The sequence below is a fragment of the Hemibagrus wyckioides genome, linkage group LG09 (genome assembly GCF_019097595.1).
Source record: "Hemibagrus wyckioides isolate EC202008001 linkage group LG09, SWU_Hwy_1.0, whole genome shotgun sequence".
Lineage (NCBI taxonomy): Eukaryota > Metazoa > Chordata > Actinopteri > Siluriformes > Bagridae > Hemibagrus > Hemibagrus wyckioides.
This window is the reverse complement of record NC_080718.1, coordinates 19,645,156-19,663,344: the sequence shown is the minus strand read 5'-3', so window position 1 is coordinate 19,663,344 and position 18,189 is coordinate 19,645,156.

Below are 18,189 nucleotides of genomic sequence, written 5' to 3'. Positions count from 1 at the left end.
AACTAGAAATCAATGAGGGCTCTGGGTTAGATCCTCACACTCCGTACTGAAGCTTTAATGGCTACACACTGTTCAACATTCAATTTAGTGTCTAGCTACTCTCTACATCTCGGGCTAGAGAAGATCAGGTAAAGCCTCTGCTCATGCAGGCGTTTAAAGTCTCCATGAAGTTGTGCTATACTAGACAGATTTACACAACAGACAGTGGTTTTCAAGCTATACCATACTGTCAAATCGAAACAATTTTGACAGTAGCTTAGCAAAGAAGCTAAATATGGAGAGCAGTGAAAAGTTTAACTTGAGTCTTTTTGCTAAATTTCACGCCGCCTCATTTGTCCATGCCTGTCGGCTACAACGAGGAGGATCGTCGATCCTAGACGCTGAGATGCTGTGTGTTTTTGGAGTTGTGTCATACATGCTTGAGCCACTGATCATCAGTGGCAGTGATGGTGTAAGAGAGCCACAGGGTCATCACTGGAAGACATCAGATCTGTCTGAATAGTAGAAAAATAACGTCATTTCCTTTACAAATAGACTAGCTGTAATGGTGAAGTTCATGGTCAGTCTGAGGTAGTAAAAAAAAAAGTAACTGCCTGCCATGTAAATGCTTGCGCAAAATCCTTATTCTGTCCCCATTCAAAACGAATAAATCCGAACCACATTTTACTTGATCGAGAGATGTTTGGAAAAGGGAAGAGTATGCAGAAAGATGCACAGCCAGAAAGACACTGATAAACCCTGATTACTGCTGACGAGCTGCTACTGTAGAGCAAGACTCATTCCAACTGGTGGGATGTCTTTCATATATTTTAGAGCGCTTTTAATTGGATGAACACAATAGCACTAAGGTACAGATACAGAAACATCAGTTTTGATGAAATGTAGGTGGAATTTACCACTTTGCCATCGATTCTACAAAAACACAAGACATTTTCATTAATAATTGGAAGCACTAACCATCATTAAATCTAAAGATGCCTCTGATTTTTCGAGTCAGACATGAGTAACTACACCTGACTCTTTGTGTCTATTTCAAGACCTTGGTACCTTTTAAATGCTTTATTTTGTTATTAAATTCTCTCTCTCTCTCTCTCGCTCTCTCTCTCTCTCTCTCGCTCTCTCTCTCTCTCTCTCTCTCTCTCTTTGAATTCCATTTTTATCTCCCAAGATACAGCCTGTGAATCACTATTAAAGAGTCCATCAAGCTGTCAAGCAATGTGGGCTGCATGTGCAGTGTGGGCCCAGCTCCCTCCAAACATACAACACCGCGCCCGGAATAATGGAGGCGGCTGGACTTTTTTTTTTTTTTTTTTTCTGTGGTTCAGGCTGACTTGGAGATTCATTCCCGGCTGCCACATACCAAATTTGATTCTTTACTCTGAGCCGGACTGCTGAACATTACTGAGCAATCTGAGAAGAGCGTTTCAGATGGGGGTACAAGGAGATGGTGGGGTGCTTGGAATGAAAAGTGGAAAAGCTTTCCATTCTGTCATTCCCAGGCAATGATTACGTGGGAAGACTGAACCACAGCTTCTGAGAAAGCAAATGAGTGAGATGCTCTATGCTTAACTGAGCACTGACAATGCAGCACCACAGATCGGATAGATGTGGCGCTGGGTTTTAACGATGCTGGGTGAGGCCTGCTATTTTGTTTTTGTTTTGCCACATAGTAACTGAGGAGGTGGCTCTTTTAAAAACAGGGCTACAGCTTTACAGTATTGTCAAATTTAGAGTTATTGTATGGAAGGAAAATGTGTGGTGTAGTCTAGCAGCTAGGAGCTCTCTAGTACAAGCAGAATATCAAGTCCTCCTTTAAACAAATGCAAACTGGCAAAATCAGTAAAGATGTAGACCTAAGGTACATCAAGTAGGTCTATATTTAACACACAGTAATTTTGGGAATTGTGTAGTATTCTATGTGTGTTTGGGTTCAATTAGACCTGAATGCTATACTTACGTAGTTTTATTATTATCATTTTATAATTATTTTTTATTATAATTCCTGATCACCATAATCATCCTAATACAAATTTCTCAGTATGCCAAGGTCCTTTTCTCTCCACTAGTAATTAGCAGTGAAGGGCTTGATTACTGTCAGGTGCTTTTTCGCCTGCGGTACACTGACAGTTTGGCAAAACTGTAAAAGATATTATCTCCTGGCAATGAAAGCAGCAACTCAGCAGGTCTGTCAGGGAAGATGGACAAGCTAAAACAGATGAAGCAAGCCAGGGCACAGGGTTGCGTGCAGCTGCAGTGCTTCCTGGGTCTGCACATCTGGCCACTCTCACCTGGAAGCTCTGGAATAGGACTTCAGACAGTAGGAGAGCTGTGTGCCCAAACACAGAGCTATACAGTTCCTAAAAAACACAAAAAAAATAAGGTGCCACACTCCATCATATATGATCGGTCCAGGCTTCAGTGACTGCTTGGAAATTTGGAGAAACGCTTTGAGTCACACATACTCCGTGTCTCATGCTGTCAGACAGAGATCCTGTAAATGTTATGGGACCATTGAAGTGATTTCAGATTAATTTCACAGATGATGCTCAACAACTCAGAGTTTGGGTTATCAAATTACAGTGCAGAAAAAGCAAAGAAAATTTGACAGAAATAAAAGTTAGTCAGTTGTTGGACTGAGACAAACTCAACACTGCATAGTTTGGATGCATGGTATTGGTGCTGAGAGGCACAGCAGCTCTCGGGGTGAGAGGGCCTGAGCCAGAGGTCATGGCAGGGCTTTTTGTGCACTGCAGTTGCAGCCCTCTTGCTCTAGAGGCCCAGACTGATTACCGCACTGGGACTCAGCCACAGAGTGTTTTCATTAGGGAGAGGTCCAAGCTCATACAGGAAGGTTCTGGACCATTAATACATTTGAAACGGCAAATGAAAGGGGGCTGGCAGGCTTGCGAGGGGAGTCATGGGTTATTTTGAAATGGGAGAACCCTGTGGAACAGTCATGAGAGCCTCTGTGAATAAATACCAAGATCATCTTAACCCAGGCTTTTTTTTGCCTCCTGTAACCTCTGTAGACAATTTTCCTGCAATTTACATTAAATTGTTTGTGAAATCCTTGTCCATTCTGTTGTGAAGAATCGATGCACAAAATCATGGAGAAATCTGCTTAAGTGAACTGAAAGGAAGAGCGTCACGTGTGCAAAAAGCTACTGATTTGTTTACAGGAAAAATGTAAGGCTTAACAACGTCATCCGAATAATCAGTCCAGTGTGTGCTGATAAGTTGTGTTAATAAACAGTTGTTCATTATTATTACTGATGCATATCTGCTTATGTGTAGATCTTGACATGCACTGAGTATAGTACTGAAGGTGCAGAACGCAGGGTGATGCCTGTATAGATTCATTTAGGTTAAACCACATCACTGATTAATTCTTGATCCTGATTGGTCATGAGATTCATTTTCTGTAACAGCGGCTTGCACACAAATACTGATGCGAGGTCAGGCTGCAGGTTTCTATTACTTCTGCTGATTCTAATGCATTTTGCTTGAAGACACTCCACATGAATGGATTGTTTATATGAAGAGACATTTGTTTGTTTGTTTTTTGGAAGGAGTCTCCAGTGTCAGTGTTGGTTTGTTAAAGCTATTAAAGTTGTTACTTTTTCCGTTGCAGGCTTTGTGCTTTTGTGGTTTCTCTCGATCATGACAAGCTGCATTTTTTTGTGTTGTTTAATTACCTTAAGAATTTGGTCAGGATGTTTATAGGTGCTATAACATATGTGATAACACGGGCATAGGAGACTTTGTCATGGATGTTATCATTAAAATTGTGCCTCAAATGGCTAAAGCCTCTGTTGTGTTGACAATAAAGTCCACATCACACCACCCCAGCATTTAATTGCTGATTACTTGATTTTACTTAGTTAAGATTACTTCTATAGAGATCTTGAGATCTGAACTCACCATTATTATTATTAGAGCAAACAGCGCACCAAAAAACAAGTATAAAAGTTGCTCTTCACGTTCTTTGAACACTTTGGCATTTAATTTGTTATTTTTTTGTAAATGTAAATTTATGAAATTACCACTTCAGATAAATCAGAGCCTATTGTACATGTTTTTTTTTTTTTTTTTGGATTATGAAAGGACAAAGGACGTTCATTTGTGTCTCCTCTTCCTGTGTTGTTTGGAGTGTGTAATATGTTCCTCCTTGTGGCTTCACCGAAGGTATGTATTACCAGCACCCTGAACCACCGTACATCAGATAAAATTCTCAGGTCAGTTTCAGAACCTCTTAATATTTCACCTTGCACGGTTGTAAAATGACTTGTATTGATTTCTCATTTCTTATTTATGCTGTCTGGTGCCAGAGCAAAGTGCTAATCACATACCTTCATTTCAGCTTCATGGTTTTAATGGGATACTGTAGTGTTTATTATTTGATCTGTACTAATCCAGCTGTTGGAGCCATTTCCAACGTGTAACAGTCTCGCTAGTGTATAAATAACAGACATTATCACTAGAATCTGTATCGTAACACAAGGCCTGGATTCTAGGTGTGTTTTCTTAGCTGTGCCTCACAGTCATTCCTTTGTCATTTCACCCCAGAGGAACATTGTGACAGATAATATGAATAAAGGCCTTCTCATCCTCACATCAAGCTTTTTTTTTTCCCCAGTCTATGAAAGGCAGAGGAAGGAGGGGAAAAAAAATCAAATCAATTCAACTTTTGAACAGAACATAATTTGGTCAACAGTTAATAACTTTGGTGGCAGCAGCCTTGTGAAATCTCTTTTGTGAGGGGAAAAGGCGGAGGGCTTTTTTTTTATGAGCAGCCATTTCTCTTGCACCAGGTTTTTGTTTACACTTTCATTATATCTCTACTACATTATCTGATGCCTCCATCCCGTTTTCAATCTCGCTCTCGCTCGGTTTTAATCTCGGCCCTTTCTTTGACTGCTCTGCGCACACTGAGGCAGGAGAGGAGAGAGGTTGTATTACTGCTCATGAATCAACGCAAAATGAAATGCACTCTCCGGTCCCTTCCACGTGGTTTTAATTTATAGCAGGGGACTGCAGATGCAAAAAAAAAAAAAAAAGAAGAAGAAGAAGAAAAAAAAAGAAAAGCTTTTAATGTAATCTGACCACTTAATTCAGTACTTAATTTATGAGCCAAGTCTGATGCAAGGAATGTTTTAGAGATAGAATGGATTAGTGCCAATTTCGATCTTGATTGCTATGTTGATGATATAAATATAGTTTAAATCAGTACGGCATTGCAGATGTTTATAAAATAAAACTTTTTTTTTTTTTAAATCAGGATACTCCTTACAAAGGAAATCTGTAATCAATATTTTTATCTGCGCGTTAGTGTTGCAGTAATTTGGTGGCTAATTTCTTCTCCAAATACCTCAGATTGTCTTTCAGGCTGACTGTTATTTCGAAAGCTTTTTGAGTGTTTCAGGCTTTATTGATGTCTCAGCTGTTAATATTATATCCCTTTTGCCTCTCATCTGAGATCCAATCAATTTATGTGAGTTGGATTTAGCTTGTTTTGCCTTATCCATTATCATCAATCCTGCAGGGTCTTTGGTTAACACATTAAGAAGTCCACAGGCATTTGAAGGGAAATGGAATGGAGCATCATGTTTTAGTGCTGACAGCCACAAAAACCAATGAAAGATTATTCCACATCACTGCTCTGTTTGCCTGACACTGTAAAGGAGGCTTACTTGCTTAATGCACAGAGTTTCCATTTCCTTTTCATTTGTGTGACCTCATCCGAGGAGTAAGGCTGGATTTACATAGGATTTGTTTTTAATATTTTATTATTATTATTATTATTATTATTATTATTATTATTATTATTATTATTATTATTATTATTATTATTATTATTATTATTATTATTATTATTATTATTACTACTACTACTATTATTATTATTATTATTATTATTATTATTAATCTATTTATTTAATTCTTAATGGTGTGGGTTAAGTCACACACTGCACATTTTATTTTATTTTATATTTATTATCATTTTAGTTAAGCATTTCATCATGTAACTGCCATTACCATGAGTAAATATCCGCTACAATTGGTTCACAGAAATTAACATGCAGGAATAAGGTTCTTTCAGTAAATACAGTTTCTTACGAAATTCGATAAATAAATAAACAAACAAACAAACAAACAAACACATTCTTTTTTGGCTTTTCAACACAGAGGTGCTTAACCTTCAGGAAATGATGCTGCTGTCAAGCCAGCGTGCAATGCATTATTAAACAGCCTTTAAAAGTCAACTGAATTTATTATTTTCTCGCCAGAAATGCCGTATATAACGGTGTAAAATCCGAACTACAAATAAAACCTGAATTACTTTTCGAGCTAAACAAGAGTGTACTTATACTTTTGTTGAATGATTGCTGTAACTAATGATTCTTGCTGTTAAACTGATAGTAATGCTAATGATCTCGCAATAAACGCTTACTGTAAAGCCTTGAACAACAACCTCAGCATGAATAACAGGCTTAAAACATGGGGAAATAGTGTTGCCAGGACAGGGGGGGTTAGTATAGATAGAAGTGATATGTATGCAAAAAGAAAATAATAAAATATAGTGCATAAGATGAGCTGAAGAAAAATATATAATATAGAAAAATATAAAGGTATATGAAAAGAAATGTTTCTAGTAAACCAGAGAATGTTTTAATGTTTTAAGAGCCCAAAAGAAATAAAAATTAAATACAAGAAAAAGGAATGATCTATTTAAATCTAGTTCCTAATATGAATAATAGAGCTTCAATACCATTTACATTTCTGGCATTTGGCAGACACTCTTCTCTAGAGAGACTTACAGTTTATCTAATTTTATTTGAGCAATTAAAGGTTAATGGCTTGGGCCCAGTAGTGACAGCTTGGTGGACCTGGGATTCGAACTCACAACCTTCCTAGCAGTAGTCCAACACCTTAACCTCTTTAAGTATATAATAACTTTTTATTAGCAGTACTGCACTGAGGAAGAGTGAACAGTGTGTGATTTCTTTACTCTATTCATATCACTGACATAATTTAAGTGTAAGAACTAGGATGCTGTACTGATTATAACACATGAATATATCTTTGTTACACTGTGTAATTAATGCTGTCATTGAATATGTCTGAATAAACACTTAACATTACAGTGAATGGGGCGTGTTTAATAGTATTTAATCCATTAGAATTAAATGAGCACTGCGTGTATTTTGCATGTTGTGAATGGCTAGGACAAATCACCAGCATCCAAACCTCTGTGAATGGAATACGTTGGTGAAGAGTTGTTTAGTCAGCAGGGTGATTCACTTCAAACATTTCTTTTGTTCATTTATTCGTTTTCTGTTCTGTTTATCCGGTCACAGAGAGCCTGGAGTTTATCCCAGGGGACATAGGGCATGAGTCAGGGGACACACTGGGCAGGGTGGCAACCTATCACAGGGCACAATTACACACTCTCTCACAGTATGGACTGTTTAGAGATTCTGGTCAGACGACAAGGCATGTCTGTGGACTAGGAGAGGAAACCTGAGTACCTGGAGGAAACCTCTGAAACACAAGGAGATCATGCAGAGTGGATGAAGGAATCAAGCCCCTAATCCTGGAGTTACGAGGCAGATGTGCTAGCCACTAATCCCCAGATTCCCCTTCCCCTGTTAAAACCTTTATTGTTTTATTTTAAAATTATCTTCAACATTTTGTGTAGAACTGTAGTTTTGTAAATTTAACAGTTCGTCTAAATTTAAAAATGTTAGCTTTATGACATTAAGAAAATAGAAGAAAAGGAAAAAGTAGCAGTGAGGCATAAACTGAATTCCTTTGGTAAAAAGTGACTCGAGTTTCAAACATTGCAACTGTCAGCTAAGGTTATTAGCTAGAACGATCCCTGGGCTTCTTCTTACGAAGTAACTGAGAACTAATTGTACAGTTTATTCCCCCATTATAAGTGAGTTGGCTTTTGTGTATTGAGCAGAGAGGATGTGATGGAGCTGAAATGTGAACTCTGTGTGCTTTACTCGCGCTAAACTCACTGTGCAACTCATGAGAAGTTTGTTTTGACATTAGACTTGTCAATAGTGTCAATAGTATTTATGCTATAAGGTTTCTTTAGTTTCACTTTTTCGGCTTTATTCTCATTTTTTTGACTCTTGAGTGTTTAAGTAAAAGGTAAAATATGAAAAGTGAAAATCCAGTTCTTGCTGTTTGGGGCTTTTAATTTGTCTGTATTTTCAGCAGTTTTATTGCGGAGTGTGGAGTTTCTGAAAGTATTGTTTGTTTGGTTTTCTTCTGAAAATGTAGCTGTTTCTCCAATGTACAGTGGAACCTCGGCGTACAAATGCCCTCCCTTACCAATTTTTGCCTGAAGAATTGAAATTTGCATCAGCATACGAAGCATTTTCATCATACGAACAAACCAAACCGAACACTGGCTTCGTTCAAGTTGCATATACGTCCTGGAGCCGATTAAACCTTGTTTGCATCAGTGGAAAGCCAAGTGAAGCCAACTGAAGCTAGTTTATGAATTTTATGAATGTTTTTCATTCAGATGAAAGCTGTTTCGAAAAAGTCAACCCATGATACCTACGTTGCCTTCGGGATGCGTTCAGAAGCTATGTGATTTTTTTTGTTGACAGATTGGTGGAGTGGGTATTTTTAGCCCAAGCTTGGTGGCACGACTTCCTGTAAGAACCCTTGACCCTTGGAAATTGGTATTATTGGTAATATTTTTGGGTGGCTGGTATTACGTATTACCTGCATTTCCATTATTTCTGATGGGAAAATTTATATCGCAATACAAATTCTCGCCTTAAGAACTCGCCTCCAGAATGAATTAAATTCGTATGCCGAGATTCGACTGTATTAGTATGAATAATAAATCCAGCAAGCTTCATGAGTAACTCAGACTCAAGTATGTTATTTAGGATATGGATTTAAACTGCAATTAATAATATAATTAAACGATTTAAAAACCTGTGTGACTATTATTTTGTGGACATAAATTCATCAGGGTAAAGGTGCACTCATTTCTGTTGCAGGTATCTGCTTCAAAATGTGGGTCCTGTTTGTAAAGTAACTCTGAAAGCAGTCTCTCTGGATGAAAAAAAAAAAAAAAGATTCATTGTTGTGGTTCTGTAAAGCGACTCTGAGAGCTGTGATGTTCAGAGCTCTAACACTTTGCGAGAGGATGAAGGAGATCAGGCTGCATGTCCCAGTGCTGAGATGTGGCAGTATTATTGTTTTGAAGTCTTGCAAAGCCTTGCGCATGTTCACAAAGCACTTTTGTGCTCCTCATGTCCAAAGTAAATAAAGAGGTGGTTTAAATAGCACAGTGATGTAAATCCGGACGTTCTGAACCTCGATCTGATATCAGCAGAAACTTATATAAGAGCTGTATTATTGTTAGTTCACAGCCACATGATTCTTTTTTATACATGCCTGTAGTGGACTATGATAAATAAGAGCATGGGAAATGTACTATAAGTCGCATATGGTTGATCCTTAAAGGGCCTTTTTTTCATACTAAAACAACTGACCCCATGATAAATTTGGGCATTGCATCACTGTGAGACATCTGTATGCTTAGAAGCAAAAAGAAACAGAGATCAGGATGTTCCTTATGTCTGTGTTGTCTTGGGTGTTAATGCATTCACAGAGTTGGATGATGATGATGATGATGATGATGATGCAGGGTGTGAGGTGCAGGACATAGACAGTGTTACATGGATCTCATAAAAGACACATCAGAGAGCAGAGCGTCTCTTTTTAGCCTTAATGACCCCATGGTTTCCTCCGGTGTGTGTTCTGATATTCCTCTGGCCTAATAATGCTCCTTTTTTTCTGTTATCTCTCCCCGCCAAGGCCTCTAGCTATTCTGTAAGCCTGGCGCTGCATTTGAGCACGGGCAAGACAAAGCCGTTTCTTAAGAGGGGAAAAGGTTCAAATGAGAGCAGCCCCGTAAATTATTGAAAGAGAGCACTTGCCCTGGGGCGCTGTGTAAATTAGCCGGGTCACTGTACATATGCACAGGCTATATACACCCTGCTGCAGTAAGCATGGTACATACCCGAGTCTGTGACCATGAACAAAGAGACTTCAATAAGACAGATCTGTAGAGCTGTATAACACTCGCATGCTCCAGCCCAAGCTTCAGCTTATTGTTGGGGCAAACAGTTAACTTTTTCCCTGATTGTAGCAGCGAGTAAACTATTTGCCATGATTTACTGGTACAAATTTGATAACACCCATGAATGAAAAATGTGCAAGCTCAATAATAGCAGGGCCTAAGGAGGTTTTCATCTTTCACATGAGGAAAAATACTAGCATGTGTTGTCCATTTTGTATGTTTGCTTAATGAATGTGCAGTGTGTTCGTGTAAATTAACTGAATTTGCATGCATAGTGTTATTTACTAAGCCTGAAAATCAGTGGAACAGAGATTGGGTGTACAAATGAACACTCCTGAAGCTAAAAACAATACTATTTGCTAATTAAGGAGTAAGCCATGACAGGGTGTGCTGTTATAGGAAAATAATCAACAACAGGGTGATATGAAGAGAAGTGGAGTCACTGTTCTCAAACAGAGCTGGATTATTTTTTTTTTTTTATGACATCATGTCCCAAAGTGTTTTATTCCTCTTCCTCTAGCGATTTTTAATATATTAATAAACAATACATTTTAAACCATATATAGTTGCATTTAATTTTAATATTTAGTGCTTTAATATAGATCTATGATTTAAATTACACCTAGCATTGCTGTCAGAGCTGCTGTTATAGAACATTCATATATATACATTAATATTAAAAATATTTAATATTAAAATAAACACATTCTGGCAAATCAGGTTAAAGAATGAATTAAAATTGGTGTTAGTTTTAATACTTAACATAGTTATTATAACAGTGGAGTGTTATTTTATTTTTATTTATTTATTTATTTATTTATTTATTTATTTATTTATTTATTTATTTATTTATTTATTTATTTATTATATAATTAAATATTTATTTTTTTTTAAACATATCTACACATATTACCACCTGTGCAGTGGTGTAGTTACTGATCAGAAGGTTGGGGGTTAAAGCACCAGCACCACCATGATGCCACTGGGGCCCTTGATCAAGCCCCTTATCCTTCTCGGCTCCAGGGATTCTGTATGTATGACCTGTGCTCTGACCCCAGCTTCCTAACAAGCTGGGATATGCAAAGAAATCATTTCACTGTGCTGTAATGTATACGACAAAGAAATTTCACCTTTACTCGAAGTTATCTAATCCTCCATAAACACAAGTGTCTTTTAGATCCAAACTTATCAATAAATTCAAGAACGAATATTACACACAACAACCTTATATACATATTGCTTCCTTCTTCTACATTATACATCACTGATGCTGTTGTCTTTGTGCAAACCACCCACAACACATGCATTAAATTATCTATCAGTTTTCTTGATGCATTCATTCCACAAAGATCCATCATCAGCTAAGCAGTAGGTCTTGTTTAAATGGCTTGGCAGATCTGAGTTCAATTAAGAAATAAAAATAACCTTTAGCTCGATTACTTCACCTGTATTATGTGAAGCAAAGAAGCTGTCTTTGCCCTTCGCTCCTTTTTTTTTCTCCCCATACAGGGTACAGGATGGTTGTGCTCCTTCCGCTGCACAGGATGAAAAGTCAGGTTGGAGTGGCCCACAATAGGTGATTATTGATCTGTTTTAGTATGCTGCTGGAAGGAGGCCTGCAGCACGCTGCCTCTGCTGTGCTGTTTGTTGCGCCTGCTGTGATTGAGGAGATAAGGGAGGATCGCTTACAACAGGCAGGCCTGACAGCATCTCAGGGTCAGACCTGCACCAACGTCAGTCAATCATAGAGAGGGCAGTACGATGCTGGTTCTCAAATTATTAGAGAGAGAGAGAGAGAGATGAACCCGTCTTCCTGGAGCTCAGTGACTTGTGGGAGACTGTATCCAAACTTGCTTATATGTATTATTTACAGAAAACATCTGATCAGCCTTTGCTTAAAGTTGGTCTTGTTTCATTTCTCCTTCCACTATTCAATAAACTGCTGAAGATATTCCGTTACAAAAATAAATGATTTCTTTTCACGAGAAATCCCGCCGATGAACAGCTACACATACTCATTAGTGAGAGTTTAGCCTTTTCCAGTTTGCAATAAAACCTTGGCAAAAAAAAAATTCTCTTTAAAGTACTCAGAGACATTCATTTTATCCGTAAGCTGCAGAAAGTCCACACATGGATGTCGAAATGAAAGCAGATTGTGTAGATGCAGTGATTTTCCCTTCACTCCATGAAGTAGAGCTGTGATCTATAATTGGACAAGAACATTGATCTTCAGGGTTCAAACAGTGAACACAATATACTGTTGCACTGGATTTGGTCATAGAATAAACAATATGCTAACACTTCAGTACTGTCTGTCTGTTTAATAATAACAATGCAGAGCTATTCTGCATAACAGAAAAGGGGGGGGACCACAACACAGTACACAACACTGAGTGATTTAATGCAAACCTTCAAAAAAGGATTTAAAGAATAAAGATAGATAGATAGATAGATAGATAGATAGATAGATAGATAGATAGATAGATAGATAGATAGATAGATAGATAGATAGATAGATAGATAGATAGATAGATAGATAGATAGACCAAATACTGGATATTATTATTAATTATCTTTTTGTCATTTTAAATGATGGTGATAATTTATTTAGCTTTGTATGCTTTTAAAAATGGGGGAAATCTAAACCTATATAATATATTGAATTAATGTTCATCTAATTATTATGAATTAAGCAGTTATATTGATATATAATATATAATATAATGATATATTTTTATTTTATTTTATAAATTATTTTATTTGTTCATTCGTGTTCATTGTTAACTGAAGTGTCAGTTGCTTGCAGCACAATATTACTTAACAAAACTATACATAACTAAAATATTTGTATCATCAGCAGAATTCAGAAACTCGTGTACTGAAAACTGGATTTTTAATTCTTTTTTCTAATTCATTATCACAAATAGCAGGCACATTTGCGCTGATCCCCGCTCCGGCTGCAATTTAACCGTGCTTTCTGGAGGCAGAACTGGAAGAACCTCCAGACCTTGAAACTCAGATCAGAGGAGCTGTGAGGGGTGATGACAGCTGTCATATCTCTGTGATATTCCAAAAGGAAATAGGCAGGCAGAAAGAGGGGAAGCAGCTAATCCTATCCCTGAGCCCAGTTATGTGCTGAAACGATGAGTATTTGGACATGCTGAAACACTCTGCTCAGCATAAAAGCCACAGGTAAAGAAATAAATCAGGCTGGAGAGAATGACCACTTGTGAGGAGAAGATGCTACAGGGAAGAATAGCTCTTTTGTTTAGATGCTAATGTATCACTGTGCCTTTGATGCCCACTATCTGTGCATCTCCTTCCACTGGAGATCAGTCAGACTACACACACACACACACACACACTTTGAAAGCAAAGCTTGCCAGATATACTGACCTCAAGGCATTAAAGAGCATTGGCATGTAGGAGCTTACAAATTGTTAGCATAAGCTTCATATTTGTGTGGTTCAGGAAAAAAAATCTTTATTATTATTATTATTTTAAAAAGAATAATAATTTAATTTCAATAAGTAGACATACACCCACCACTTCAAACCCTCTAGTCAGGACTAGCAGTGTTTTTACCCAGGATGATCTATGTATCTAATATAAGAACCTAGTGTCCTTAAGAATGCACTGGACAGGTCACAGGTATGTTAATGTGAAACGTTCAAGAGCACAGGGACTTAGAAAACCCCACTGAAAAGATGGACATGAGAAGGATGGAGGTGCAAGAAACAAAGTGCTCTCTGGTTTCATTATAATGGCACGGTCCGATTTTTCTCCCCTTGCACTAAGCATGGCAGGACCCATTAAGGGCCCTCTACAGAATGTGTAAACCCCTGCTATTAAAACCACAATTTGCACTGTCAGCTCCTATGAGCCGAATCTGCAGCAGCCCCCCAAAGCTCTCAGCTCGCTGCCGTTTTTTTTCCTCCTTTTGTAGCAACTTTGAGGCCACAATAACCATCATCAGTTAAAGCCGGCAGATCCATTACACGTCTTCTGCTCCTGCAGCCCTGCATTAAGCTAATATTATCTATTCCCCGAGTGCCACGGCCCTTTGCACAGACCATCAATTATTAATATCTCGGCTCACAGCTAATGTTTGCTCTGAATTATTTAAGTGCATCTTCGTTTATCAATAAACATAAATGTTAAACAAAGAATCATGATGAAGAGTGTGAATAATGCTGTAAAAGTTTACGAGAGGGCCCAGAATGTGCTTTTTGACTGACTTATTGATACAATATGCAGTCATGTGCTTCTGAAAAAAACCAATAAAGACCCGTGCTCCTTTGTGGGTACAATAGATGAAAATATAAATGGCTGTATGTGTTTAAGTGTGCATTAAAATAAATAATTTGAATGGTTGTGTTCTGCGAGACACTAATAATAATAATAATAATAATAATAATAATAATAATTGTATTACTGAGATGCCTTAAACATGCCATTCTCTGGGGTCTCATTACCACTGAATACACCCATAGTGAGAAGGAAATGAAAGCCGCGCTCCAAGATGTCCAACCTGTTGAGAGAAGTAATGAACAGGGGCCTCTGCTGCCTCCACACTGAAAGAGAGGCTTATCCCATGTGAGCCTTTGACAAATGGGCAAAAACATGCAAAAGTCATGGCTGTCCCTATGCAAACACACATTGAGCCATTATTGATGACCTATGCATGCAAAAATAATACAAGCCCTGCGGGTCTGTATGAATCTCAGCTGGTGTCGTCTGACGCCTGCCTCTACACACCATCGCCACGCTCTTTCCATAGAGGTATGAGGGGAATTCCCTCTCCAGCCTGGGCTACCTGACAGACAAGAGGAAATAATAATGCTGGTGAATGCTGGTAGGAACCGTGATGGTTGACCAAGAGACTGTGTAACTTTAAGATGTGTCTTTCAACACGTTGCAATGTCATCTAGCAAGAAAGAAAGAAAGAAAGAAAGAAAGAAAGAAAGAAAGAAAGAAAGAAAGAAAGAAAGAAAGAAGGAAAGAAAGAAAAATCTAGAAGGCAGAAATGTACTAAGCACGTGTTTGCCGTCAAACTGCAATCTTTTATAGTCTTATTTTTCTCAGATGTGTGAAAATAGCCTAGGCAGATATGGGACTATACCTCCACCCCACACTGATCGTCCATCTCCTTTCTGCTGTTTGGGAAACAGTCTCGAAGTCCTCATCAGCACGCCCAAGCCTGCCACCCCTTGACAAAGTGCTGAATGAATGATTTCAGGTTTCAAGTGAAGAGCCTTCACAGCTAATTAAGTTGCTGATGGGTGTTCTTACAAACAGGGGAAGTGTCTGCCAGATCACAGGCAAACAAGTCGAGTTACATCAGTCCTGCTAGTCGGGACAGCGGCACCGTGGGTGTGACACCAGTCAGGATGTAGTTCCCATCCAGGGCCTGCATTATGCCATCCTCCCGCTTTTCTCTCTCTTCACCTTTCCAGATGAGGAAAAGTGCAACAGGAAGCCTGGAAATCTCTTGCACGCAAGTGTATCAGCATCGCATCCCGAGCCTGACAATCCATAGCGAGGATTCCTTCCAAATAAGGGCTTTCTGCTGGAACTGATCAGGCCCCTGTGGACAGAATTCACAATCCAGCTGGAATGCTATGACAGGATGGAGTTAGCGTTGCACAATCACTAGCTGGTGAACAATCAGCCCATTCCGCTGAAATCCGCTTGTCCTTGCTGCCTTCGTCCTGCCAAGAAAAACGATTCCCTAGTCGAGGTTATTTTTACAGGCTCACTGCTAACATACTTATGGAGATGAGTCTTTCATATACCTAAACACTTCTGGCTAAATTAAGCTGCGAAAATTCTCAGGAAGCCAGCTTTTAAGCACCATTTAAATATGAGCTAATCATGTCTGCTGTAAATTTCCCTGACGCCTGGCTATCCTGCTGGGAGGTCAGAGACTGTGGGGTTTGATGTGGCCAATTCACTCCCGAGCCAGAACTATTACAACACGCTCGCAAAGTATGCCATTAACAGTCATCAATGGCCGCTCAGGCCCCTCGGTCTCTGGCAGTAACTCGATCTCCGCCATGGTGAAAGCTGGGACTTTCACTCGTCCGACCGCAGGTTAGTCTTTATTTTATCTAGCTTATCTAGCCGGGTGTGTGGACTTCACTGGTTTAAGTGCTAGTAGCTGGCCTATGATGGCCTTTCCCAGACAGAGATTTATAACGTATTTAGGTCAAATTTGCATTCTAACTAGACAATGATTATTTCACTCACATTATATATAGTTAATATATAAAATATTTGTTCATTCTAAAATTTTATTTACATTCCACTTTTTTGGGGATTTTGAATGCCCCTTATATCTTTCCATCAGCTGATTTAATGTCTAAGCCACTTTCCTGTAAAGTCCATTACTAATTTACTCGAGGCTTGGGGCTATGCGGCTAAATAACATTCCACAGAGAGAAAAGCCATTTAAGGAAGCCAAATAAGAAAACACAAGTCATAATTGACTCTTGACATTTTTAATCATTAGTGTCAGAACACAGAAATTGTCTGGTCCCTGGGCAATGTAACCTGCCGTTGTCGAGGACGACTCCTCTTAATTGGTTGTCCTCTATCTGGCATGAAGTATCCCATGCATATGTAAAGTTGCATTAAGATATATAAGGCGGGAATTTATAAATGAGCTGGCCTCTAGCATTTTCATAACTGATGTTTCAATCTCTCAAACATGTTTTCTTTTCTAATTTGTGGCCCTGATACATTATCAGCTTTGTTCTGCCTGGGCGGGAGTCATAAGTAGAGAATTTTAAGTAAGATCTCCATGACCAATTATAGGCAACGAAAGTATACAAAAGTATACAAAAGGCTGATATGTTGTTGTGCTGCTTATCACAAGACACAAAATATTCTCTGATTAATATTTATAGCCATTTGAGATGTAACAGCAAAGGCGTTATTTGAAATAAGCAGTTCATGGGGTCTAAAACACTACAAATATGCATATACTTTTTTGTTTTTGTTTAGATGGTTGCTAGAAAGGATCACATGGCTTACAAGAAGTCTTCATCAAGACTGATCAAGAAACCTATGGGACGAAGTCCAAAAACATAGCAAACCTTAGTAAGCGCCTGGTCAGAATAGTTTAAATTAGGCTACTAGTTTGCTTGATTTGGGAAAAAGTGTTTGAAAATATGAATAAAAAATGAATAAATAAAAAACTTTTACACATATACCACATAGAGCCCAGTTCTAAAGTCTTGTGAAATAGAATTGTAGAGCATACAAAACATCAGGCCATGTCCACACTGGATTTATTAATAGCAGTAATATACAGGTACAGAGTGTCATTGTGCTGCACCCCTACCAACCATGATCAAGTATCAGATCAGAAATTGTCCTTCTGATCTGGTTCACTACATCGTTTATTGACAGGTTGCAAACTTAACTATATAATGTAGCGAAATTGTATTTTTTGGTTTGCTATTTGAAGGCAAAAACAAGAACAAATACCAAGCATTGTATTTCCCTAATGTAACTGAAGCAGCTGCAAATCTAGAGCAATGGATGACCACGTACAGTAGAGCGCTGTGATATGTGGTACTGCATCCAGCTAGCATCTCCCCAGGCTCTCTGCAACACAGAGAAGACATGCGAGAACAATAATGGCCAACGCTGTACGATGAAAGATAAATCTATCTCATTAATCCTTTATTCTTCCAGGCTGGGAGGCACATCTAACGAAACAAGCTCTATTGTCATCCTCTGGAATATTTCACACAGATGGTCAGAGAGGAGGGGCTGCAGTGGGATGTCAATGTGTGCATCATTAGACGGTGCAGAACCTAGCTGAGAAAGACAGACTCTAGGACGATGATGCTTTCATTACCAAATGATCGATGTTGGCTTTGCATTGATGTGAGAACAAAAAGCATTCTTTCTATTTCCTTTGATAAGCCCGGTCATCTTATGTTGAAATAATCAGGCTGACTAGGTTTATGAAATACAGTGATGACGTGCAGGGTTTCGTTTTAAAGAAGGCAAACATGAAAGTGTCAGCAGCCATGGCTAACTCTACTGCTTCCAATTTGTTA